The sequence below is a fragment of the Microcaecilia unicolor genome, chromosome 9 (assembly GCF_901765095.1).
Source record: "Microcaecilia unicolor chromosome 9, aMicUni1.1, whole genome shotgun sequence".
NCBI lineage: Eukaryota > Metazoa > Chordata > Amphibia > Gymnophiona > Siphonopidae > Microcaecilia > Microcaecilia unicolor.
Genome location: NC_044039.1, coordinates 175,993,272 through 176,020,026, shown reverse-complemented (window position 1 = coordinate 176,020,026; position 26,755 = coordinate 175,993,272). Strand labels below are relative to the sequence as shown.

The window sequence follows — 26,755 nt, the reverse complement described above, 5'->3', positions numbered from 1 at the left end:
AAGGCTTCGATGTCATGGGCGGAAAAATCACGCCGGCGAAATCAAAGTCCGAAATGACGGAAAAAGAGCACCAAAAACTGTAGAGGGAGAAAAATCTCGACCGAGGCCGAAAAGAGGCCTACCCCGACGACGAAAGAAAACTTATCGGGGCCAAAAGCTGGAAATACGGGGAGGATTGAAACGAAACCCGGTGGAGGGGTTCCGGAGCACTTCCCGAGTACAGGAAAACTTTTCCGAAGAAAAAACACGTTCACAATATGGACGCGCGAGGTCGACTCTCCGGGGCTCGACATGGCGAAAATACGACCGTACCGAGTGCGGACAAAAGAAGACTGGCCGGCTCGAGCCGGTTTCGGGCGGGAAGACGGCCGCGCATGCGCGGTGCGCGCGGGCGCGCGAGGGCTAGCAAAGGACTTTGCTAGTGAAGATTCCGATTGGAGGGGCTGCCGTGGACGTCACCCATCAGTGAGAACAAGCAGCCTGCTTGTCCTCGGAGAACATTATAACCACACACAATATGAAAAACCCTTTCTCCATGAACACAGGATAATGCTGATACACTTGGTAATTTCCTCTCTGAAGGCTGCCTGCCTAGAACCACCCTCTCTAGTTTGATAGCCAAATGTTTGAACCAATGACAAGCAGGGCTGTCCTTCTCACCTGGCTAATATCAGAGAGATCCTCAGTTCTGGATGCTACCCTCTCACAGAAGGGAGTTCAGCATTGTTTCCCCCCCCCCCCCCAAAAAAAAAAAAAAAAAAAAAACTTGATGGAAACGCCAAAATGTGCCGACCCAAAGGGCCTACAGGTACTGGTGCGATTTCATTCTGACACCGCTCCAAGAATTAATGACCCCTCAGGTTCTTCTTGAGTACCAATGGGCTCGGCACTAACAACCCTACATCCAAAGGTTCCCTATCTAGGAGAAACCTAACAAAAAAAAAAAGTGGTTTATCAGTGTGCGAAGTGCAAAAGCATGCAGATGAGACATGAAAATCCAAACCAGACAGTAAATTCCTCAAACTATCCCAGTCTATTGATGCTTCTCTAAAATCACCTCAGGATTCTAATAATGGAGCAAGTGCTTCCTCCAAGCATAATACCACATATTTGCACCATTCTACACCATCTCTGCTAACTGCTCAAGCAGTAGAGGTTACTTGAAAGCCAATTAAAAAAAAAAAAAAGCACATAAACACAAGATGCAGCTTCTTATACAATTATTTCAGAAGGTATTACAGGATTCTATTTATCTGGGATCTTCTCATTTCATAGCTTCTTTATCATCAACTGATACTGCGTTTTTTCCCTTTTCCTCCTTCATAACGCTCAGTTATGTTATATGGTTTTTCTATTCCACAATAACCAAAAATCTAGTTCTATGCGGATCACATGATTAAGAGAATCAGACCAGTAAGCTGAGAATTACAGAAAATACTTATTTAGGGAATATTTCTCATATTGGTTTATAATTGAGTCTAAGTTCTTTTGAAAATCAAATCTACTATAATAAAACTCACCCTCAACGTTCTGAGGACACTAACGTCAGTGAAGCCAAGCCACTGACAACAGTTCCTTCAGGTTCGAAGGTTCGTGGTGGTGAAGCCACCAGGCCCCGCCCTCGCGTCAAACGTCATGACGAGGGCGGAGCAAATGTTGAGGGTGAGTTTTATTACTGTACCCGTGCTCCGCCCTCGCGTCAAAACGCGATGATGTCGAGGGCGGCACAGGAAAATCGACACCCACACAGAGCAACGCTAACAACAGCAGCGGCAAACGAACCACCTACAACCGCGACGAGCCACGGGGCGGCCCAGGAAAATCGCCACTTATCTCCGTATGTGAGTCACCCCCCCACCCAAAAAAGCTAGCGCCCGTTTCATTGCTCAGAGAAATGGACCTTCTTTCCTAGTAGTTTGATAAAATGCAGATCAACCGTGTAAAGGAAATCCATACAAAAGCAGCTTGATAGTACAGAGAAGAATCAAACATTTTAAATCTTGTAAACTCTCTAGGTGATGGAAAACAAAAGTAGCAATTGATTACAAGTCCTACTGCTCAAGCCAGTAGAAAGGAGGACTATCCAACTGACTAAACATAGTGGAGCAGCACCATAAAAAATCCAAAAGACTAAAGTACAAAGTTTAAATTGTACTGTAGCTTTCAAAGGCAGCCAATCAGGCGACCCTCAGGGGGAGGAATGCTGGCTTCGGCCTAACCCCTGGTAAGCCTTTCCTCAGCTGAGAGGTGCCCAGCTCTACCACCGGTTGCCTTTCAGGTGCTGTGGAGGACTTGCAGCTCATCTGCATATCCTTACAGCCTTCTCCGGGGTGACACCCAGGTCCACTCAGGGCCTCCGCACGGGGCATTTTTCTCTTTACATCTAATCTTCTTCCCAGTTGCTAAAGTTCCTCAGTCGTTTATGGCCCCTATTCATATTCTCTTCCTAGCCCTGTCCCTTCCTAATCTTTTCCCTCACCCCCTACCTCTCTCCGCTACAGGAACTCACTGCCCATCCATCAACTTCATCACCTCACCTTCTCTCCTACCCTCTTCCTCCCTCTTGGCTTTTAATCTCCGTCTCTTTCTTCCCTCCATTTTCCCTTCCCCATTTTTCTAATCTTTTCCCCTCACCCCCTACCTCTCTCCGCTACAGGAACTCACTGCCCATCCATCAACTTCATCACCTCACCTTCTCTCCTACCCTCTTCCTCCCTCTTGGCTTTTAATCTCCGTCTCTTTCTTCCCTCCATTTTCCCTTCCCCATTCCACCTAAATACCTCTCGCCTTCGACGCCTTCGTGGCCACACCTCTCCTACTCTCCTCCGCTCTCTTTTACTCCTTCTCTTACTCTCAGTCGGTGACATCAATCCCAATCCTGGCCCTCCTCACCAACTATTATCCCAACTCTACAGATCTCACCGTGACCTCTCTAACCTCATCACTATTCCTCTACTCCCCTCCTCTTCTCTGCCCTTCTCTTGCGCCCTATGGAATGCCCGCTCTATCTGTAACAAACTTCCCTATATCCAGGACCTCTTTATCTTGCGTCACCTCCATCTGCTCGCCATAACAGAAACCTGGCTCTGCCCTGATGACTCTGCTTCAGTCGCAGCCCTCTGCCATGGCGGTTATCTTTTTTCACATACTCCTCGCCCTGCTGGTCACGGGGGCGGTGTTGGACTACTTCTCTCTCCCTCCTCCAGATTTCAACCCCTTCTTCCACCTCAATCTCACCGTTTTTCCTCCTTTGAAGTCCACTCTATCCGCCTTTTCTCTCCTCTGCGGTCATTCATCGTCCCCCTCATCCTCTCAGTGACTTTGATGCCTGGCTTGCCTTCTTCCATGATCCTTCCCCCCCCTCTCTCATCCTTGGTGACTTTAATATTCCTGCTAATGATCCTTCCAACTCTTATATTTCCAAGTTACTCACTGTAACATCCTCCTTTAATCTCCAACTATACTCCACCTCCCCCACTCATCAAAATGGTCACTGTCTTGATCTCATCTTCTCCTCCAACCGTTCACCTTCTAGTTTCCTTGCCTCTGATCTTCCCCTCTCTGATCACCATCTTATAACTTTCACACTTAAATCTCCTCCCTCCCAGTCACGTACTATCTTATCTAATTTATCTAGGAATCTTCACGATATTGACCCTTCATCTCTATCCTCCCATGTTTCAAACCTCCTCTCTACTGTGGCACCATCCACGTCTGTCAACGAGGCTGTTTCTTCTTACAACAATACTCTATCCTCTGCCTTAGACACTCTTGCACCTTTGATGACCCGCCCTATAAGGCGTACAAAACCCCAACCTGGGCTGACTTCTAATATCCTCTACCTACATTCCTGTACCAGTTCCGCCGAACGCCTCTGGCAGAAATCTCAGGCCCTTGCTGATTTCTTACACTTTAAGTTCATGCTGACCTCCTTCCAATCTGCTCTTTTACGTGCCAAACAGGATTATTATATCCAACTGACCAACTCTCTTGGCTCTACTACCACTACTACTATTTAGCATTTCTATAGCGCTACAAGGCGTACCCAGCACTGCACAAACATAGAAGAAAGACAGTCCCTGCTCAAAGAGCTTACAATCTAATAGACAAAAAATAAATAAAGTAAGCAAATCAAATCAATTAATGTGAATGGGAAGGAAGAGAGGAGGGTAGGTGGAGGCGAGTGGTTACAAGTGGTTACGAGTCAAAAGCAATGTTAAAGAGGTGGGCTTTCAGTCTAGATTTAAAGGTGGCCAAGGATGGGGCAAGACGTAGGGGCTCAGGAAGTTTATTCCAGGCGTAGGGTGCAGCGAGACAGAAGGCGCGAAGTCTGGAGTTGGCAGTAGTGGAGAAGGGAACAGATAAGGTAAAATTATGTATAATCATACCTGATAATTTTCTTTCCATTAATCATAGCTGATCAATCCATAGACTGGTGGGTTGTGTCCATCTACCAGCAGGTGGAGATAGAGAGCAAACTTTTGCCTCCCTATATGTGGTCATGTGCTGCCGGAAACTCCTCAGTATGTCGATATCAAAGCTCCATCCGCAGGACTCAGCACTTAGAGAATTACACCCACGAAGGGACACTCTGCCCAGCTCACCACCGCCGAAACGGGGGAGGGGAATTAACCCAGCTCATCCCCACACAAGTGGGGGAGGGGAATCCGTCCAGCTCATCCCCGCGGAGCGGGGGAGGGACACCACACCCGCCGATGCGGGGGGATCTGGCTTATCCTGCAACCGCAACCGCGGGAGGAGCTGACTGACCCTAACACCGCCAAAGCGGGAGGGGTACAAAGCGGGAGGGAGTGCCGGCAGAATTTTAAGTCTCAATCCAGCCCCGTAAAACGGAGGGGAGAGGAATGCAGCAGCTCACTGTAACACAAACTCGTCTTAACTCTTGAAGAATCCAAGTGAAAAAACTTGAACACGAAGTCTTTCTGAAGTAACTGAAGACTAAACTTGAACCTGAAATGCAACCAGAATAAAAACAGTACAGATATCTGGGAGGGGCTATGGATTGATCAGCTATGATTAATGGAAAGAAAATTATCAGGTATGATTATACATAATTTTACCTTCCATATCATCAAGCTGATCAATCCATAGACTGGTGGGATGTACCGAAGCAGTACTCACCCAGGGCGGGACATTGAAATCCCTGACCTCAACACTGAAGCTCCAAACCGGGCCTCCGCCCGTGCAGCCACAGTCAAACGGTAATGCTTGGAGAATGTATGAGCCGAAGCCCCCGTTGCCGCCTTGCATATCTCTTCCAAGGAGGATCCGGCCTCTGCCATCGAGGCCGCCTGAGCTCTCGTGGAGTGAGCCTTCAGCTGGATAGGCGGCACCTTCCCCGCGGCCACATAAGCCGCTGCAATGGCTTCCTTGACCCATCTTGCCACTGTAGGCTTAGCAGCCTGCAGACCCTTACGAGGACCTGCAAACAGGACAAACAGATGATCCGATTTCCGGAAATCATTGGTCACTTCCAAGTATCTGATGATGACTCGTCTCACATCCAGATATTTAAGAGCAGAGTACTCCTCTGGGTAGTCCTCCCTACGAAAGGAAGGGAGACAGAGCTGCTGATTCACATGGAAGCGAGAAACAATCTTGGGCAGGAAGGAAGGCACTGTGCGAATAGTCACTCCTGCCTCAGTGAACTGCAGAAAAGGCTCTCGACATGAGAGCGCCTGGAGCTCGGAAACTCTTCTGGCTGAAGTGATAGCCACCAAAAAGACTGCTTTCAACGTCAGGTCTTTCAGAGATGCCCTCGACAAGGGTTCAAAAGGCGGCTTCTGCAATGCTCTTAGTACCAGGTTGAGATTCCACGCAGGCACCACTGAGTGCAGAGGAGGGCGCAGGTGATTAACTCCCTTGAGAAAGCGCACCACATCTGGCTGCGAAGCCAGGGAAGCACCCTTCAGGCGGCCCCTGAAGCAAGCCAGAGCCGCTACCTGGACTTTAAGGGAACTGAGCGACAGGCCTTTCTCCAGACCTTCTTGCAGGAACGCCAACACTGAAGAAATTGGAACAGTGAAGGGAGAAAGTGAGCCTGCTTCACACCACGCTGCAAAGATACGCCAAACCCTGGCGTAAGCAGTAGAAGTAGAGCGCTTCCTCGCTCTCAGCATAGTGGCGATGACCTTGTCTGAGAAGCCCTTCTTCCTCAGACGCTGCCGCTCAATAGCCAGGCCGTAAGACCAAAGGGGGAGGGATCCTCCATCACCACGGGACCCTGATGTAACAGGCCCTGCTCCACTGGCAGCCGCAGAGGATAGTCGGCTGAGAGCCTGATCAAGTCCGCATACCAGGGACGCCTGAGCCAATCCGGACCCACCAGGATTACCCTGCCGGGATGCTTTGCCACCCGGTCTAGCACCCTGCCCAACATGGGCCAGGGCGGGAACACATAGAGAAGCTCCTGTGTCGGCCACTGTTGGAGAAGAGCATCTACTCCCAGGGATCGAGGGTCCCGTCCTCTGCTGAAAAAGCGCGGCACTTGGCAATTGGCCGATGACGCCATCAGATCTAGGCTCGGCTGGCCCCAGCGCTTCGTGATGTCCAAGAACGCCTGAGCAGATAGCTGCCACTCTCCGGGCTCCAAGGTATGGCGACTGAGAAAGTCCGCCTTGACATTCATGACTCCGCCAATGTGGGCCGCTGAAAGCTGCTCCAGGTTCGCTTCCGCCCACTGGCAAATATTCATAGCCTCCTTGGCTAGAGGGGCGCTCTTGGTACCTCCCTGGCGGTTGACATAGGCCACAGCCGTGGCACTGTCCGACAGGACCCGTACAGGCTTCAACACCAGTACCGGGATGAACTCCAAAAGCGCCAACCGAATGGCTCTGAGTTCCAGGAGGTTGATAGACCACTTTGCCTCTGCAGGAGACCATAGCCCCTGCGCTGTCCTTCCCAAGCAGTGGGCTCCCCAGCCCGACAACGAGGCGTCCGTCGTGACGACAATCCACTCTGGGGTCACCAGAGGCATTCCCGCAGACAACTTGTCTGTCTGCATCCACCAGCTCAGCGCCTTGCGCACTGCTGGGTCCAAGAGAAGGCGCACAGCATAATCCTCCGACATCGGAGTCCAGCGCTGCAGCAAAGAGTGTTGAAGTGGTCTCATATGAGCCCTGGCCCAGGGCACAACTTCCATCGTGGCCGTCATAGAGCCCAACAGCTGCACATAGTCCCAAGCCCGAAGGGGAGAGGCTACTAGGAACTGGTCCACCTGAGCCTGAAGTTTGACAATCCGATTGTCTGGCAGGAACACTCTGCCCACTTGGGTGTCGAATCGAACTCCCAGGTACTCCAGGGACTGAGTCGGGCGCAGCTGGCTCTTCTCCCAGTTGATGATCCATCCCAGGGAGCTCAAAAGAGCAACTACCCGGTCCACAGCTTTGCCGCACTCTGCATAAGAGGGGGCTCGGATCAACCAGTCGTCCAGATAAGGATGGACTTGTACCCCTTCCTTTCGTAGGAAGGCCGCGATGACCACCATTACTTTGGAAAAGGTCCGCGGAGCAGTAGCCAACCCGAAAGGGAGGGCTCTGAACTGGAAGTGTCGTCCCAGGACTGCAAAACGCAGAAAGCGTTGATGAGGAGGCCAGATGGGAATATGTAGGTACGCTTCCTTGATGTCCAAGGATGCCAGGAACTCTCCTGCCTTCACTGCCGCTATAACAGAGCGGAGAGTCTCCATGCGAAAGTGCCGCACTTTCAAGGCCCGATTGACCCCTTTGAGGTCGAGGATAGGCCGGACAGAACCTCCTTTCTTTGGTACCACAAAGTAAATGGAGTAACGTCCCTTGCCAAGCTGACTTTCTGGCACCGGAACGACCGCGCCCAGGCGGATCAGATTGTCCAAGGTCTGCTGCACTGCCACAGCTTTGACCGGAGACTTGCAGGGAGAGAGTACAAACCCGTCTTTTAAGGGTCGGCAGAACTCTAGTTTGTAGCCGTCTCTGATGACTTCCAGCACCCACGCGTCTGAAGTTATTGTGGTCCACTCGCCCAGAAACGAGGACAGCCGTCCTCCAATCTGCACTGGGGCGTGGACCAAGACCCCGTCATTGGGTACGAGACCCTGGGGGAGGACCGGAGGGAGCACCTCCGGGACGGCGGTCTCTGCGAAAGGAATGCTGCTTGGGGGAGAAATTCCTCTTAAAGGAAGAGGGGGCAGAAAAACCCGACCTGCCCGGGCGGTACCGACGGGCTTCCTGAAACCGTCCTCTGGAGGTACCGGGACGAGCACTAGCCCGAGCCCTGACCTCTGGTAACTTCTTGCCCTTAGACGTGCCGAGATCGGTCACGATTTTGTCCAGCTCGACCCCAAAGAGCAGCTTGCCTTTAAAAGGCAACTTAGCCAGGCGGGATTTAGAGGCGTGGTCAGCAGACCAATGTTTCAGCCAAAGCCACCGCCGCGCAGAGACTGTCTGAGCCATGCCTTTAGCTGAGGCTCTCAAGACATCATACAGCAAGTCTGCCAAATAGGCTAAGCCCGATTCCAGGGCCGGCCAATCAGCCCTCAAGGAATGATCCGAGGGGGAAGCCCGCTGTACCATAGTCAGGCATGCCCTGGCCACATAGGAGCCGCAAACTGAGGCCTGCAAATTTAAAGCAGCCGCCTCAAAGGACGACCTTAAGGCCGCCTCCAATCTTCTGTCTTGGGCGTCCTTTAGGGCTGTGCCACCTTCCACCGGCAACGCCGTTTTCTTAGTCACCGCAGTGATCAAAGAATCCACGGTAGGCCACAGATAGGCCTCACGTTCACTCACAGCCAAAGGATAGAGGCGGGACATAGCCCTAGCCACTTTAAGGCTCGCTTCTGGGACATCCCATTGAGCCGAAATTAAGGTGTGCATGGCATCATGCACGTGGAAGGTTCTAGGCGGGCGCTTCGTCCCCAGCATAATGGCAGAGCCAACAGGGGCTGAGGGAGAGACGTCCTCCGGAGAGGAAATCTTCAAAGTGTCCATGGCCTGTAACAACAGGTTGGGCAAATCCTCTGGGCTAAAAAGCCGCGCTGCAGAGGGGTCATCTGCTCCATCCGAGCGGGGATCCGTCTCCTCCAAGGAATCCGCAAAGGACCGTTGGGAGACCTCAGACACGCTGCCCTCATCTACATCGGAGGAGACAAATTCCTCCAAGGCCTGGGAATCAACCCGAGGGCGTTTACCTCTGGGAACCTCAACCTCTTTACCAGACGAGGGAGCAGGGGCAGCGTTGTGCATGAGGAAGGCCTGATGCAGCAGCAAAACAAACTCGGGGGAGAAACCCCCCAGACTGTGCAGTTCCGCAGCCTGGGCAACAGCCCTAGACGCACCCTCAACCGGCGCTCTCAATAGCGGGGGAGAGACATGCTGCGCATCCAAAATGGCGTCCGGCGCGAAACTCCGCGAAGGAGCCGCGCGGGAAGAACGGCTCTTAACTTTAGCCGCTTCTGTGCCGTCGCCCAAATTAAGGGCGTTCATGGCATTAATGTCTCCAACCTCAAGGGCGGCCCAAGAAGAAGCCGTCCGAGCCGCGTGGCCGGCCAAGATGGCGGAGGCGAGGAGCGGGGGATGGGCGTTTATGGCGGGAAAAACCGCCACGCCGGAGGAAGGACCGGGACATTCATCGGTCACGAAACTGTCACCCAACAAGGGCGAATCAGGCTTTAAGACCCCCGCATCCCCTCTAGAAGCGCTCAAGCGACCCGGGGAGCGACCCTTTGCGCCCTCGCCCTCCGACGCCATATGCCACGAGGAGAAGAATCGGGGAACCCCCTGCCCGCTATAAAAAGGTAAAAATTACCTGCTGTCCGCTCCGAGTTGTAACGACCTGGTGTCCCAGTGAGTAGCTGCAATAGACGCTTAAATAAACGTCGAGATAAACGCCTTTAAAGACGTTCAAAATTTTTTTTTTTTTTTTTTTTTTACGGAGCCAGCGGGAGGGGGGAGAAAAGGAGGGACCTGGCACCACCAGGTTTGCACTTGCTCAAAAGAGCCCTCAACCCCAGGCACTCAACAAAACCTAAAAATTAGGCTTGGAGGCCTAGCCAGAGCTGCTGCTGTGTGTGACCACCACCTGCTGAGATAGAGAACATATTGAGGAGTTTCCGGCAGCACATGACCACATATAGGGAGGCAAAAGTTTGCTCTCTATCTCCACCTGCTGGTAGATGGACACAACCCACCAGTCTATGGATTGATCAGCTTGATGATATGGAAGAAGGATTTATCCATGGAGCGGAGTGCACGGGAAGGGATGTGGGGAAGGACGAGTGTGGAGAGATACTGGATGCGAAAATGGATAGGGAACCAGTGAAGGGTATTGAGGAGAGGGGTAGTATGAGTAAAGTGACCCTGGCGGAAGACGAGACGGGCAGCAGAGTTTTGAACCGACTGGAGAGGGGAGAGGTGACTAAGTGGGAGGCCAGCAAGAAGCAGATTGCAGTAGTCTAAACGAAAGGTGACAAGGGTGTGGATGAGAGTTTTGGTAGAGTGCTCGGAAAGAAAGGGGCGGATTTTACGGATGTTGTAAAGAAAGAAACGACAGGTCTTGGCAATCTGCTGGATATGAGCAGAGAAGGAGAGAGAAGAGTCAAAGATGACCCCAAGGTTTCGAGCTGAGGAGACAGAGAGAATGAGAGAGCCATCAACAGAAATAGAACTCTCTCCTCAAGGTGCCCCCTCCCCCAACACCCCCTTCATTATCTCCTCAGACCCTGGCTGAATTCTTTCACAACAAGGTTCAAAAGATAAACCTTGAATTCTCTACCTCGCCACCTCTCCCTCCACTAGTCCGTTCCCCTCTCTCTCCTTCCCCTCATTCCTTTTCCTCCTTTCCTGAAGTTACTATAGAGGAAACTACACTTCTCCTTTCTTCCTCAAAATGTACCACCTGTTCCTCTGATCCCATTCCCACCCACCTTCTTAATGCCATCTCACCTGCTCTTATTCCTTTTATCTGTCACATTCTCAACCTCTCACTTTCCACTGCAACTGTCCCTACTGCCTTTAAACATGCTGTGGTCACACCTCTCCTTAAGAAGCCTTCACTTGACCCTACTTGTCCCTCTAATTACCGACCCATCTCCCTCCTCCCTTTTCTCTCCAAATTACTTGAGCGTGCTGTTCACCACCGCTGCCTTGATTTTGTCTCCTCACATACTATTCTTGACCCACTACAATCTGGTTTTCGCCCTCTCCACTCAACCGAAACTGCGCTTACTAAAGTCTCCAATGACCTATTACTGGCTAAATCCAGAGGTCTCTATTCCATCCTCATTCTTCTTGAGCTTTCCGCTGCTTTTGACACTGTCGATAACAGCAAACTCCTCGATACCCTGTCCTCACTTGGATTCCAGGGCTCTGTCCTTTCCTGGTACCTCAGGGTTCTGTTCTTGGTCCCCTCCTCTTTTCTATCTACACTTCTTCCCTTGGTTCATTAATCTCATCCCATGGCTTTTCCTACCATCTCTATGCTGATGACTCCCAAATCTACTTTTCTACCCCTGATATCTCACCTTGCATCCAAACCAAAGTTTCAGCGTGCTTGTCTGACATTGCTGTCTGGATGTCTCAACGCCACCTGAAATTAAACATGACCAAAACCGAGCTTCTCATTTTTCCCCCAAATCCACCTTCCCACTCCCCCCCGTTTTCTATTTCTGTTGATGGCTCTCTCATTCTCCCTGTCTCCTCAGCTCGAAACCTTGGGGTCATCTTTGACTCTTCTCTCTCCTTCTCTGCTCATATCCAGCAGATCGCCAAGACCGGTCGTTTCTTTCTTTACAACATCCGTAAAACCCGCCCCTTTCTTTCCGAGCACTCTACCAAAACCCTCATCCACACCCTTGTCACCTCTCGTTTAGACTACTGCAATCTGCTTCTTGCTGGCCTCCCACTTATTCACCTCTCCAATCGGTTCAAAACTCTGCTGCCCGTCTCGTCTTCCGCCAGGGTCACTTTACTCATACTACCCCCCTCTCCTCAAGTCGCTTCACTAGCTCCCTAACCGTTTTCGCATCTTGTTCAAACTTCTTCTACTAACCTATAAATGTACTCACTCTGCTGCTCCCCAGTATCTCTCCACACTCGTCCTTCCCTACACCCCTTCCCGTGCACTCCGCTCCATGGATAAATCCTTCTTATCTGTTCCCTTCTCCACTAGTGCCAACTCCAGACTTCGCGCCTTCTGTCTCGCTGCACCCTACGCCTGGAATAAACTTCCTGAGCCCCTATGTATTGCCCCATCCTTGGCCACCTTTAAATCTAGACTGAAAGCCCACCTCTTTAACATTGCTTTTGACTCATAACCACTTGTAACTACTCGCCTCCACCTACCCTCCCCTCTCCTCCTTCCTGTACACACTAATTGATTTGATTAATTTAATTTTTGTCTATTAGAATGTAAGCTCTTTGAGCAAGGACTGTCTTTCTTCTATGTTTGTGCAGCGCTGCGTACGCCTTGTAGCGCTATAGAAATGCTAAATAGTAGTAGTAGTAATGTAATTTCTTGAATAGCAAAGAAACAGAATCAGATAGTTTGGCAGAAAATATCAGTGTGGTGGCCGTGTTTTGTAACATCTAAAAGCATTTTATCAAAGTTTTAGAACAGCTCGTGTACACGTTACAGTAGTTTAACCTAGACAGTATCAAGGCTAGAACTACCAGTCTGAATTTTTGCTTCAAAATATTTACAGATCACTCTCAATTGGACTTTGTGACAAGAGAATTTACTTGGTTAGAAAACGTCAGAGAACAATCCACTTCTACACCCAGAATCTTAGAACAAGGCTCAAAGGTGAAGATGTTAGAACCTATTGAAAATGCTGGGATAGCTCCACAGAATCCACTGGACCCAACCATAAAAATTTAGTTTTCTCAGGGTTCAATTTCAATTGATTACTCTCAATCCAATTTTCAATTGTTTGTACTCAAGAAGTGATGTTATATAGTCAACCACTCTCCTAAGATTGGAAATAACATTGTGATATGTCCACATATATATGACAAGGAACTTTGAATTTTTCCAAAATAACTCTTAAAGGCTGGAACAAAATATTAAATAATGATGGCGATATGGGTGAACCCTGCGGAACTCCACAACCAGGACCTCCAGCTTGTGGAAAAAAATGTCATCTTTATAAAAACTTTATAACTACGGATAGATAGAAATCCTTCAAAACAATCTAACAGCCTAGAGCTAATTCCAATATCATTTAACCTAGTCAACAGAATTTTAATCAACCAAGTCAAAAGCATATGATAAATCAAACTGAATCACTATTGCCTTATGTCCTTGACTAAATAAAGCTTTTCCACAAGCAATATTGGAAGCTATCACAGTCCCTGTGCTGTGGTTCTTTCAAAACCCTGACTTAGAAGCATGCAATATGTTATTATCCAATAAACAGTCATCCAGTTGTTTCAAAACAAAATCCTCCATGACCTTGGTGAATAACAGAATAGATGCTACCGGGCGGTAGTTACTTGATAAGACCAAATTTCCATTTGGATTCTCCATCTGCTAATTTTGAAGCAATACTTTCTTCTGAGCATGAGTTTCAGCACTGGGGTCCTTAGGGACTGTAACCAGCCTACCAGTACAGCCCCACAAGCTTATGCAAAATCCATCAAACAGAAGCAAAGAATTCATTCAGTTTCTCTGCTATGGCCTTGTCCTCCCTGAGCGCACCTTTTGCTCCTTCGTGATCTAATGGTCCCACAGATTCCCTCAAAGGGTTTCTGCTTCTGATGTACCTGAAAAAGTTGTTACTGTGAATATTAGCCTCTACAGCAACTTTCTCTTCATATTCTCTTTTAGCCTTCTTTATTAATGCTTTGCATCTGACCTGCCAATGCTTATGTTGCTTCTTATTTTCTTTGTTTGGTTCCTTTTTCCATTCTTTGAAGGACAATCTTTTGGCTGTAATGGCCTCTTTTACGTCCCCTTTTAACCATGCAGGTTGACGTTTTCTCTTCTTTCCACCTTTGCAAATACATGGAATGCATCTGGACTGGGCTTCAAAGATGATATTTTTGAATAACGTCCACACCTGATTTAGTGTCCTGACCTTTGCACCAATCCTTTTAGTTTCTTTTTATCCATTTTCCTCATTTTATTATAGTTGCCCTTTCAAAAATTAAATGCATCTACAATAAATTTATTTTGTGGGTTCATCCCAGATAGTAGCTCAAACTTCATCATGTTATGATCACTGTTTCCCAGGGACCCAACAACGCAACTCGCACTATGCCCTGCACGCCACCAAGGACCAGATACAAAACAGCTTCCCCTCTTGTCGGTTCCTGGACCAGCTGCTCCAAGAAGCAGTCATTTATTACATCTAGAAATTTTATCTCCCTGGCACTCCCTGATGTAACATTTATCCAGTCAATATTGGGGTAATTGAAATCTATCAAAAGAAATTACTTCTACACTACTACTGGGGGAGTAAGGGGAGGTGATCCCGCTTCCCTCCGGTGGTCATCTGGTCAGTTGGGGCACTTTTTTGGGACTTGGACATTTAAAAAAAAAGGGTCCAAATAAACGGACCAAATTCTCCTGACGGCCGGCTTTCTTTTTTCCATTATCGGGCGAAGCCCCCGTCCCGCCTTCGCTACCATGCCATGTCCCCTTTCAACATTCGCCGGCCCCGTGATGGAATGCAGTTGAAGCCGCCCAAAATCAGCTTTCGATTATGCCGATTTGGGCAGATTCAGGAGATCGCCGCCCATCTCCCGATTTGTGTCAGAAGATGAGCGGCAATCACTTTCGAAAATGAGCTGGATTGTGAAACATTGTTTTAAGATTGGTAATTTTATAAGAAATGGGATATACATATATATATATTGATAAGTTAATGAATCCTACCTCAAAGTAGGATTGGGATCCTATCAAGTAACGGTGTTTAAAAACCTTATGAAGTTGTATAAAAGATACCCATGTAGAAATGGCATCTAAAGGTTTAAATCGGTCAAATTCTCTGACACGTTTGTCCAACATCCGCCATAGGCCCCTCAACGTTGAAGCACCCTTGGTCCAATCAGCTACATATTGCATCTCATATCCGTCAGCCCAACAAATGAGTAATCATTTTCAACATTTCTTCAGTGATGGATTTGTATTGTCAAAATCCCAATATCACAAAGAAGTACAGAAATATTGAAAGTTTCATCCAAGGTAAGTACATAGTTCTACCTAATACCAGTTATAAAGATATTCAAGTCTCTTCTCATTTTTGTATCATGGAGAGGTGGTCTTGTTTTTTTGTTTCATGAATTGTGTGTATTTGAAAGTGGAGTTTTTTTTAAGACTGATGATTAAAAGGAGCCCTCTTGTCTTATGAAAGTGTATCTTCCAATTTGGGGTGTCTCTGATTCATACTGAGGTCTTTTTTACTCCACACGATACAAGACATACCTCCTGATACAAGTGACAAAGGTGTAGAAGTAATTTCTTTTGATCGATATTGAGTTCTACAGATCCCTTATAATTTGAGTTGGTAATTGAAATCACCCAGTATTATAGCATTGCCCAATTTGTCAGCTTTCCTAATCTCTGTAAACATTTCTTCATCCGTCTGTTCGTTCAAGAATACTCCTTCCCTTCACACATGGAATTTCTATCCATAATGATTCCAACGCTGCTATCTGTGTCACCTGGAATGTTTATTTTATTTGACTTAATTCCCTCCTTAACATAGAGCACAACCCCTCCCCCTCCAATTTGATCCTCTCTATCATTGCGATACAATTTGTACCGTTAACACAGTGTCCCATTGATTGTCCTCTTTCCACCAAGTCTCTGAAATGTCTATTATATCTACCTCATCATTTAGTGCTATATATTCTAACTCTCCCATCTTATTTTTTAGGCTTCTAGCATTTGTATACAAGCACTTCAAATTGTGCTTTTTTCCTTTGATCTACAAGCTGCTTAGAAGCTGAAGGGGATAATGTGCATCCTTTATACTGCTCTCTCATTAAGCACACCTGGCTTACTTTAAGCATTGTTGAAACTTCCCTACTGGGATTCCCTAAATGTCCTGTTTCAATAGTGTCCTTCAAGGATACGCCACACTGAACCATGTGCTCCTGGGCAACTGTCGGCTCCCCCCCCCCCCCTTCTAGTTTAAAAGCTGCTCTATCTCCTTTTTAAAGTTAGTGCCAGCAGCCTAGTTCCATCCTGGTTAAGGTGGATCCCCATCCTTTCGGAACAGTCTCCCCCTTTCCCAGAATGTCACCCATGTCCAGATGCACTAAAAAATCGTTAAAGCCCTTCCCTTACCGATTCCCTTAGCGAATCGGTAAGGAACGGGCATGCATTAAGGAAAGGCAATGCAAATGAGCTGCTCGTTGTAGCTCACTTGCATTCCTTATTCTATCGGTAAACACTCAGCCAGTCAGCCGGTCAAGCATGCGCAGAGCAACCAAGCGTTATGCTGGCTGCTCTGCGCATGCCAAGGACGTCCTTAATGGACGTCCTTCACTCAAAATACAACAACAAAAAAACTCATCCGATCCATTTCAAAGCCTTTCTAAAGTCCCAGAAGCATGGTTAGCCCCAGGCAGTTGCTCAGACTGCCTGCCTGCCGGGACGAGCTGCAAAGAAAAAAAAAAGAAACATCTCCTGCAACTTCTTCGCAGCTCACGATCGGAGCCCTTCTCCCCTCGTGGGAACCTTGTTTATTTTCTGTTTATGCCCCGGTCTGTCTCTCAACCAATTACAGCGCGCTTATCACAACTAAACACGCTGTGATTGGCTGACAGACCGAAGAGCTAGAGGACATCCCCCACAAGCGAGGCAAATGTGTTCCATAGACTTTCAAAAGTCCAAGAAGCATGGCTAGCTCTCCCTAGGGCAGCTGCTCAGACTGCCTGCCTGCCGGGACGAGCTGCAAAGAAAAAAAAGAAACACTATGAGCCGTGATATGACCCTCAAGAGTCAGCCCAGCTTGGGCATAAGTGAAGGAAATGCAATCTGCTAGCCAATTAGATATGGTGCGTTTCCCGACAGCTACTCCCCTTCTGTTGGGATCAAAAGAAACAAACATTTGGGTGGACTGTCTGTGGGGCTGTGTCCGCTCCAAGTAGAAGGCCAATGCTCGCTTGCAGTCCAATGTGTGCAGCTGACGTTCAGCAGGGCGGGTATGGTATGAGGGCGGGGAAAGAATGTTGGCAAGACAACTGACTGGTTCAGATAGAACTCCGACACCACCTTCGGCAAGAACCTAGGGTGAGTGCGGAGGACTACTCTGTTATGATAAAATTTAGTATAAGGAGCATGAGCTACCAAGGCTTGAAGCTCACTAACTCTGCGAGCTGAAGTAACTGCCACCAAGTCAAATACTTCAGATGGCAGGAATTCAGTGGATCAAAAGGAGGTTTCATCAGCTGGGTGAGAACGACATTGAGATCCCACAACACTGTAGGTGGTTTGATGGGAAGCGAACTAAAGGCTGTCCCGAGATCGGCTTACCTTCCACACGGTAATGGTATGCACTAATCGCACTAAGATGAACCCTTACAGAGTTGGTTTTAAGATCAGACTTGGACAAGTGCAGAAGGTATTCAAAGCAGGGTCTGCGTAGGACAGGAACGAGGATCTAGGGCCTTGCTGTCACACCAGACGACAAACCTCAGCCACAGAAAAGAGTAACTCTTTTTAGTGGAATCTTTCCTGGCAGCAAGCAAGACACGGGAGACACCCTTGGAGAGACCCAAGGAGGCAAAATCTACGCTCTCAACATCCTAGCCTTGAGAGCCAGGGACTGGAGGTTGGGATGCAGAAGCGCCCCCTCGTTCTGAGTAATGAGGGTCGGAAAACACTCCAATCTCCACGGGTCTTCGGAGGACAATTCCAGAAGAAGAGGGAACCATATCTGATAAGGCCATAAAGGAGCGATCAGGATCATGGTGCCTCGATCTTGCCTGAGTTTCAGCAAAGTCTTCCCCACCAAAGGTATGGGAGGATAAGCATACAGGAGGCCTTCCCCCCAATGCAGGAGAAATGCATCCGATGCTAGCCTGCCGTGGGCCTGAAGTCTGGAACAGAACTAAGGGACCTTGTGATTGACTTGAGTGGCAAAAAGATCCACCAAGGGGATGCCCCACACTTGGAAGATCTCACGTACCACCCTGGAATTGAGCGACCACTCGTGAGGTTGCATTATCCTGCTCAATCTGTCGGCCAGACTGTTGTTTACGCCTGCCAGATACGTGGCTTGAAGGAACATGCCGTTCCGGCGAGCCCAAAGCCACCTTCTGACGGCCTCCTGACACAGGGGGCAAGATCCGGTGCCCCCCTGCTTGTTGATGTAATACATGGCATCCTGATTGTCTGTCTGAATTTGAATAATTTGATGGGACAGCCGATCTCTGAAGGCCTTTAGAGCGTTCCAGACTGCTTGTAACTCCAGGAGGTTGATCTGTAAACCTTTCTCCTGAAGGGACCAACTCCCTTGGGTGTGAAGCCCATCGACATGAGCTCCCCACCCCAGGAGAGACGCAGCCGTCGTCAGCACCTTTTGAGGCTGAGGAATTTGGAAAGGACGTCCCAGAGTCAAATTGGACCGAATTGTCCACCAATGCAGGGACTAAAGAAAACTCGTGGACAGCAGGACTACGTCCTCTAGGTCCCCAGCAGCTTGGTACCACTGAGACACTAGGGTCCATTGAGCTGATCTCACATGGAGGTGGGCCATGGGAGTCACATGCACTGTGGAGGCCATGTGGCCGAGCAATCTCAACATCTGCCGAGCTGTGATCTGCTGAGACACCCGTACCCAGGAAACGAGAGACAGAAGATTATCGGCCCTCGCTTCTGGAAGGTAGGCACGAGCCGTCTGAGAGTCCAGCAGAGCTCCTATGAATTCTAGCTTCTGGGTTGGAAGAAGATGGGACTTTGGATAATTTATCACAAACCCAAGGAGCTCCAGGAGTCAAGTAGTCACCTGCATGGACTGTAGAGCTCCTGCCTCGGAGGTGTTCTTCACAAGCCAATCGTTGAGATAAGGGAACACATGCACTCCCAGTCTGCGTAGAGACTCCGCCACGACAGCCAGGCATTTTGTAAACAACCTGGGCGCAGAGGCGAGACCAAAGGGTAGCACACAATACTGAAAATGCCGTGCTCCCAGACAGAATCGAAGATACTGTCTGTGAGCTGGCAGTATCGGGATGTGAATGTAAGCATCCTTTAAATTCAGCTAGCATAGCCAATCGTTTTCCTGAATCATGGGAAGAAGGGTGCCCAGAGAAAGCATCTTGAACTTTTCTCGGACCAGATATTTGTTCAGGGCCCTTAGGTCTAGGATGGAACTCATCCCCCCTGTTTTCTTTTCCACAAGGAAGTACCTGGAATAGAATCCCAGCCATTCCTGCCCCGATGGTATGAGCTCGACTGCATGGGCGCTGAGAAGGGCGGAGAGTTCCTCGACAAGTAACTGCTTGTGCTGGAAGCTGAAGGACTGAGCTCCCGGTGGACAATTTGGATGTTTTGAAGTCAAATTGAGGGCGTATCCCAGCCGAACTATTTGAAGAACCCACTGGTCGGAGGTTATAAGGGGCCACCTTTGGTGAAGAAATTTTAACCTTCCCCCAACAGGCAGATCGTCCAGCATGGATACTTGGACTTCGGCTATGCTATGCTGGAGCCAGTCAAAAGCTCGTCCCTTGCTTTTGCTGGGGAGCTGCAGGGGCCTGTTGAGGCGCATGCAGTTGACGGGAACGAGCGCGCTGGGGTTTAGCCTGAGCAGCAGGCTGGCGGGAGGGAGGATTGTACCTACGCTTAATAGAAGAATAGGGAACAGTCCTCCTTCCCCCATAAAAACGTCTACCAGTTGGAGGTAGATGCTGAAGGCGCCCGGTGGGAGAATTTGTCGAAGGCAGTGTCCCGCTGATGGAGTTGTACTACCACCTGTTCGACCCTTTCTCCAAAAATGTTATCCCCCCGGCAAGGAGCATCCGCAATCCGCTGCTGAAGCCTATTCTCCAGGTCGGAGGCACGCAGCCATGAGAGTCTGTGCATCACCACACCTTGAGCAGCAGCCCTGGACGCGACATCAAAAGAATCGTAAACACCCCTGGCCAGGAATTTACAACATGCCTTCAGCTGCCTGACCACCTGCTGAAAAGGCTTGGCCTGCTCAGAAGGAAGCTTGTCCACCAAGTCCGCTAACTGCTGCACATTGTTCTGCATATGCATGCTCGTATAGAGCTGGTATGATTGGATTTTGGAAATGAGCATTGCAGAATGGTAGGCCTTCCGCCCAAAAGAATCCAAGGTTCTAGAGTCACAGCCCGGGGGCGCCGAAGCATACTCCCTAGAACTCTTGACCTTCTTAAGGGCCAGATCCATCACACCAGAGTCATGGGGCTACTGGGTCCTCATTAACTCTGAATCCCCATGGATCCGATACTGGGATTCAATTTTCTTGGGAATATGGGGATTAGATAAAGGCTTCGCCCAATTCACCAGCAATGTATTTTTGAGGACATGATGCATGGGTACAGTGGACGATTCCTTAGGTGGTGAAGGATAGTCCAAAAGTTCAAACATTTTGGTTCTTGGCTCATCCTCCGTAACCACAGGGAAGGGAATGGCCGTAGACATTTCCCGGGGAATGGCCGTGAAAGACAGACTCTCAGGAGGAGAAAGCTGCCTTTCAGGAGAGGGAGTGGGATCAGAGGGAAGACCACCAGACTCCTTGTCAGAGAAATATCTTGGGTCCTCCTCTGCTTCCCACGAGGTCTCGCCCTCTGTATTGGACAGAAGTTCACGAACTTCAGTCCGAAGCCGAGCTCGTCTCAACTCCGTGGAAACATGGCCACGGTGGATACGTCGAGAGGAAGACTCCCGCATCGGCGGCGATGAAGCTCCCTCCATCGATGTCGTTGGGGAGTCAGCCTGGGAGGCTGCCGATGCAGGTACCGCAAGCAGTACCGGGACCGGAGACCTCACGACGGGCCAGCCGGCGCCTCACTCAACGGCACCGGTGGCGCAAGCACCCCCGGTACCGGAGAAGGGCGCAACAGCTCCTCCAGAATCCCTGGGAGGATGGCCCTGAGGCTCTCGTTCAGAGCGGCTGTCGAGCAAGGCAAGGAGTCCGGTGCCGGCAACGAGCTGAGAATCTGTCCAGGAGGCAGAGGCGGTACCGGGCTGTCCACAGTGGAGCGCATCAACACCTCCTGTATGGAGGGTGAGCAGTCCTCTTGGTGTCGACGCTTGGGTGCCAGCACCACCAGCAACCCAGAGCTCTCGGTACCGCGTCTGGAAGGCGACCGATGATGATGCTTCTTTGTCTTCGCACGAAGCACGTCACCAGTACCTCCCCGTACCGAAGAGGAGGACGTCGAATGCAAACGTCTCCTGTGGGCCGGGTCCGAAAGAGGTCGATCCCGGGGGACCTGTACCGCAGGGGCCCTTGAGGCAGGCGGAGACCTACTCGAGGGCTCACCGCTACCAGCAGGGGAATGGACAGCCCTCACCTGCACTCCAGAAGATGAAGCACCCTCCGACGACATCGATACCACCGATGACCTCGGTATCGCAGATGTCGGAGCACCGGCAGATGAGCTTGGTACCGCAGACGTCGACGCACCGCATGATGACCTCGGTACCAAAGACGTCGAAGCACCGGACGAGGCCCCGAACAAAAGGTTCCACTGGGCCAATCTCGCCGCCTGAGTCCTCTTCTTCAACAGAAGACAGAGAGTACAGGCCTGGGGACGATGCCCGGCCCCCAGACACTGAAGACACGAAACGTGCCTATCAGTGAGGGAGATATTCCGGCTGCACTGGGTGCACTTTTTGAAGCCGCTGGCAGGCTTCGAGGACATGGGCGGAAAAATCACACCGGCGAAGTCAAAATTCACGATGATGGCTAATGTCACCAAAGAAGTTAGAAAAAACCCGCATGGGCGGGTAAAAAGGCCGCGCCCGACAACGAAAGAAAACTTAACGGGAAAACTCTTGAAATAAAGGAATTTCTTTTTTTAAACGAAGTACAAACACGACAGAAAAGAAGAATCCGGACACTTCCAAACGGAAGAATGCAGCAAAAAAACGCGAGGGGTCTCCTTGGGGCGCAAACCGATGTCCTGAGGCGCGGAAAAAAAGAAGACTGGCGATCACGCTCGCGTTCGGGTGGGAAGACAGTCGCGCATGTGCACTGTGCATGCATACGCGAGGGCTAGCAAACGCTGTTGCTAGTGAAGATCTCCGATCGGAGGGGCTGCCGTGGACGTCACCCATTCGTGAGAACAAGCAGCCTGATTGTCCTCGGAGAAATATTCGTTACGCATAGAGGAATAACATTAATATTAATAGCAGGTCATACACACCTCTTTTACCAAAACACCTATACTAACTCTGTTTGTTATACCAACTCTGCTTGTTCACATAATGCTACTATTGAATTGAAGGTTTTACAAAAGGTTACAACCACTTAACTTTTTGTGCTTTCCTGTTTACTAAACTAGCAATGAATTCATATATCATTCTCAAGTGTTATAGTCTTAAAATGATACTCATCACATCAAATCATATCCATCTATATGCTTTCCCATGCCCACACTTCACACACTCCCCCCCCCCCCCCAAAAAAAAAACACATATACCCACATACCAATTTCTCCCCACTAATACCACTCTTACTCCCATACATCCAGATTCTCATACACTCCCATCCCTCACCACATCCCTGCAACACACGCTGGCTAATTCAACATCCCACTAGACCAGTCTATGTTAAATTTTAAGTAAAGGCTGCTTTGAGTCCAAAAAGACTGAAGGAGAAACAACAAATATCTTCCTATACTGGGTCACAACACCAACCAATGTGTGCTGATGTTCATCTCCACCAGAACACCTGGCCTCGGTCAAGCGTATAGAACATGACCACGAACTAAAAGTACTAATGCAGACAAAAATTAAACTGAACCCCTAAGTCCCAGACTCTGCATGCAGCACAACACTAAAGAAATAAAAAGAAATACATTTCCTCCTGTATAGTGCAAAATATAAAGACAGATATAAATTCTCAAAACTGACATATGAAAACAAAATTCTTTTTCTACATTTGATGTTTGGTGATTTTAATTTTCTAGTCACCTTGTTCCTGGTCTCTGGTTCTCCTCCCTGCCTGTGCTCTTAACGCTGATTCCAAAGTCTCCTATCTATTTACTATTTCTTTGCTTTCCTCCTTTCTTCTTCACTTCACGTTCATCTCTGGCACTGATCTGTCATGTTGGAAAACTAAACAGATTTGAGAAGGAAAAGCATCTTTTCCCATCCCTTCCATTCATACGCATCTCCTCCTTCTCTTCTCTTTTCCCTTCTCCTCTATCCATGTGCATCTCCTCTCTCCCGTTCTCCTCCCCCTTCTTTCCATGTACAACATTTCCCCCTTCAATACCCTTCCTTCCATGTGCATTTTCCCCTCTCCTTTCTTCTCTTCAACTCCATTCATCTGTACCATTTCCTCTCCTTCTCCTCCCCTCCATCCTTGTGCAGCATTTCTCCCTTCTACTCCTCCCTTCCCTTCCATCCAACAATGCCCCTCTATGCTATCCCTCCCCTTATGGCCAGCATTGCCCCTCTGTGTCCCTGTTCTTATGTTCCCTGCCTCTCTAGCAACTCTTTATTGTTTGTGTGTATGTCACCACTCATGTCTAGCTTGCTCCTCTTTTCCTTCCTCCCCAATCCTGCATTGGCATCCCCCACCCCAGTCCTTCTCTAACCCACCCCCCGCGGTCAAGCATTTCTTTCTACCTCCCTCCATGGGTCCAGATTCTTTCCCCCTCCTCCAACCAGCCCTGTGTCCCTTTGCATTATACCTGAAATTGCTTCTGTTGCCTGTCACTGCCAGAACCTCCATTTGAGCTCTGGGTTCGTCGGCAGCAATCAAAACACTTCACCCCCTATTCTCTCGTCTTCCGAAAGCCTTCCCGTCCCCTCATAACAGGAAGTTTGTCAGTGGGGGCAGGGCCTTTGGAAGATGAGAGCACAGGGGGTGAAGTGTTTTGATTGCTGCTGCTGCTGCCGGCGGACCCGGAGCTCGAGTGGAGGTACCAGTTCAGGCTGCAGCAGGCAGCCGCTGCAACATAAAGGGAGATCAGTGCGGGCTGGTGCAATAGGTAAGGTGGTGCTCGGCTTGTGTCAGCTTTAGCACCCTGCAAAGGTCAGCACCCCCCTGCCACACTTACCGTACTTACCTTGTTGCCTGGGCCAGACATCCTAGGCACTGAAAACCTGTTTTAGAGAACAAAGACACTGTGCGACTTCTCAAAACTTAATGGAACCATTGGTGTCCCACAGTGTGTAAGCATGTCATATGTTCTGCTGCATGATACTGGAACAATTGTTTAAGTCTCTCCACCAGGAAGACATGTATCCTTATCTTCGCCAGCAAGTGCAAAAGTGGATTTTCAAACACAACTGAAGCTATGCTCGTTTTGAAAACAACTTTGAAGATTCTCTTTTTTGGCTCTTTTGTCTGCTGTATATTTTGAATATTTGATGACTCATAGTTCTACTATTAAATTGTGGAGTTTTTTTTCTGACCTACGACTGAATTGGGTTCTAGCCATTGCGTCTGACACCTGGCTGGCTGAAGTGATCTGTCGTGCCGAGGTCTTTTTTCTCCACTATATTTTTGATTATATTCACATCCTTGTTGAGCAGAAGCCAAAATAGGATCTTTTATGCTATAGTTTGTATTGATATTTCAAGGTAATAGAAATCACCCGTTATTATATTGTTGCCAAATTTGTTAGCTTTCCTAATTTCTGTTAACATTTCTTCACCTGCCTCTTCATTCTGTCCTGGCGGATGGTATATAGCCCTACCAGTATACTCTTTCACTTCATAAGTGGAATTTCTATCCATAAGTATTCCACATTGCTATCTGTGTCCTGCAGAATTTTTTATTTTGTTTGACTCAATTCCCTCTTTAGGATATATTGAAACCACCCCCCCCCCCCTCAAAACCAATTTGATTCACTCTATCATAGCGAAATAATTTACACCCTGTCCCACTGGTTGTCTTCCTTTCTCCAGGTCTCTGAGAAGCCTATTATATCTTCCTTTTCATTTAGTGCAATATACTCTATAATTCTACCATCTTGTTTTTTTAGGCTTCTAGCATTTGCATACAGACATTTCAAACTGTTTTTTTTTTCCTTGTATCTACAAACTGATTAGAAGTTGACAGGGATAATTTGCAACCTTCGCTCTTCTCTCCCCTTACACACTCCTGGCTTTTTTTCATCTTTGTTGAAACCTCTCTATTGGGATACCTCACCCTGAACCATGCGCTCCATAGCAACTGTTACTGTCACCATCCCCCCATCACCGTTTTAGTTTAAAATCTGCTCTATCTCCTTTTAAACGTCAGCACCAGCAGCGTGGTTTCATCCTGGTTTAGGTAGAGTACATTCTTTCGGAATAGTATTCCACTTTCTCAGAACGTTGCCCAGTTCCTATCAAATTTAAATCTGTCATCTTTGTACCAACATCTCAGCCATGAACTGAGACACTGGAGCTCTGCCAGCCTCTTAGGTCCTGCACATGGAACAGGGAGCATTTCTGAAAATGCTATCATGCAATATTTGGATTTTAACTTACATAGTATATGACAGCAGATAAATACCTGCATTGTCCATCTATGTCCAATAAGGCAGCCAGGGCCGCACCTGGAACTCCACACGGGTTACACTTTCTACCTAAGTGCAAAGATTTGGCTTCCAGAACCTCCCTCCCACATTTTCCTATGTTGTTGGTACCCACAAGTGCCAAAACAGCTGGCTCCTCCCCAGCACTATCAAAATCTTACCTAGGTAATGCATAAGGTTTGCCACCTTCGAACAAGGAGACAAGTGACAAAGAGACCACCAACTAAAACGGCCATCCTAGCCCTTCCCTCCTAGGCAGAAGCCCCTGGAGAGACATAATTTGAGAAGATATTGTATCCTCTGGAGAGCAGGTCCTGGCTACAGGATCGCCTCATAGTTCTCCAGGGTAATGATCTCCTTTTAGGTGACCTCCTTCCTCCAAGGCAGCATAGGGGCTGTCAGACTGGAGGTGGGACTTCTCTACTATGTCCCTGTAGTTCTATTCTATATACCTCTGTCTGCCTCAGCTACTCCAAGTCTGAAAAGCAAGAGCTGAAGCAGACAGCTCAAGAGTGCAAACTCATTCTCTGAAAGGTAGGAGCTCTCTGCTCCAAGCACACATACATAACCTCTTGCAAACTAGTAAATAATCATACATGTGACACTCAATGAAATAGACTGGATAGCACCCCTCTCTCTGCCGGACTGCTGTCTGCTCCTTAAGATTATATAGTATATTGTATGATTTATTAAGTATTTGCTTCTCAAGGGAAAGGAGATGGGACTTGATAGACCACCTTTCTGTAGTTAACAGTCAAAGAGGTTTACATATTATACACAAGTACTTATTTTGTATCTGGGGCAATGGAGGGTTAAGTGACTTGCCCAGAGTCACAAAGAGCTGCAGTGGGAATCAAACTCAGTTCCTCAGGCCGCTGCACTAACCACTAGGCTACTCCTCCACTCAAGAAGAGTAAATTGCTTAGGGTAATATTCTATAATGGCAAACCTCCCTCTTGACTATAAATTAAGAAATGTGCCGGGGTAGGTGGGAAAGACGACTGAAATAAGCCTTGCTGTGTTTTCTACAGGCTGTTAATGTTCTAGGCTGTAACAGTTAAAACTTTCTGCCAGAAGCTTAAATT

The 26,755-nt window shown here is 48.6% G+C and overlaps 1 protein-coding gene across 3 annotated transcripts in view; it reads right to left on the bottom strand.

The window, feature by feature from the left end:
- Window positions 1-26,755, bottom strand: part of PPM1A (protein phosphatase, Mg2+/Mn2+ dependent 1A) — a 203,148-nt gene that overhangs the window by 109,334 nt on the left and 67,059 nt on the right. The window lies entirely within an intron of this gene.